Consider the following 1,389-nt stretch of genomic DNA (forward strand, 5'->3'; position numbering starts at 1 on the left):
AAATTTATTTTCATGAAAGTTTACAAAGACTTTGAATTTCCATTCACTCATTGTTGTACTTTTCTCCCTACCCAACCCTCCCCCCTCTTTTTTCTCAATGAAAGCAATGTGTTTTATTAAGAATGATACATAAGATAGATTATTTTTTCTTCTTTTTTATTAAGAGTAAACAGTAACTTCTGTTGTTACTACACTATTAGACCTTTTCACCTTGTTGGTAAGAAGAGGAGGAAATGAAAATTAGGTCATAGTAATGGGAAACCAACAAAGTAATTGTTGTTACAACTCAGTGCTGTTTAGACTTCTTTCTTCAGTATCATCAGGGTTTTTATTATATTCTGCTTCCTGAAATAGTTCGTTGTGCACCAGTGACTGTATGTTTTCCTTACGTCTTTACGTCTTTAGATACTCTCTGCATCATTAATGTTTTGCCCTTTGGGACTGCAACTCAAGACTTTAATTTTCAGTTTGAGAAATGCTGAACATGGTCTTCCCTTTCCGTTTTCTAACTCCAGCTCTTTGCACATTTCATTATGATATTTTGCTTTGTCTTCTCGAGAGCTGTCCTTTGAAATCATCTGTTTGGCTCTTATTTCAGCATTATTTCCCCGTATTTTAAAAACTTACATAATTTTTTTTCTTTAGGATTAGAAAGGCCCATAGCCTATCTTTTAAATAGCCCTTCCCCTTCCCCCCCCCAACTTGGGTGAATTTTTTTAATTGTTTTGGTTTTGTTGTAAGAATGTACTTTCTCCATGTAGTTCAATGACAGCTTCAACTTGTACATTTCTTAGCCATTCCAAAGGGTTTTCCTTTTTGTTCTTTTATTTTTAGGGTGAAAGTTTATAAATTATCTTTTTTCTTTCATTTGTACACATTTTGGTTTATAGCATTAATTACAATTAATACAAGGAGGGACCAGTCCTTGGAGAGGAACATCTTGCTTGGGAGGGTAGAGGGACAACGCAGGAGAGAAAGACCCTTGGTGAGATGGATTGATTCAGTGACTAAGGTAATGGCAGTAGGTGTGTCAGAAAAAATAAGATTGGCAAGGGATAGAAGAGGGTTTAGGGCTGTTGTAAAAGGGTCACTATGAGTCATAGGCACATAACAACCACCACAATTAGATAATGACAATGTCTGATCAACTCCTTATTGTATATTGCCTTTCCCTTCCAATTTAGGTGTGTTATTTATTTTCACTCCTCTCTCCCTTCCAATTTCTAGTAACCATCCAAGGAAATGCTATTTGCGTGTAAACTATTCTTTAGCTTTTCCTAAAACAAATTGATTTTATTAATTTTAATGAACATGTACAGATATTTTGGATTTACATTCAGTCATTGTTGCACTTTTCTCCCTGCTAACCCCTCCCCTCAAGTTCATTCT

The 1,389-nt window shown here is 35.2% G+C and overlaps 1 protein-coding gene across 1 annotated transcript in view; it reads left to right on the plus strand.

Moving 5' to 3' along the window:
* The window catches only part of ASH1L (ash1 (absent, small, or homeotic)-like (Drosophila)), a 313,081-nt gene that overhangs the window by 182,595 nt on the left and 129,097 nt on the right, over positions 1-1,389 (plus strand).

Source organism: Elephantulus edwardii, unplaced genomic scaffold, assembly GCF_000299155.1.
Source record: "Elephantulus edwardii isolate Elephantulus edwardi_28Jun2011 unplaced genomic scaffold, EleEdw1.0 scaffold00176, whole genome shotgun sequence".
Lineage (NCBI taxonomy): Eukaryota > Metazoa > Chordata > Mammalia > Macroscelidea > Macroscelididae > Elephantulus > Elephantulus edwardii.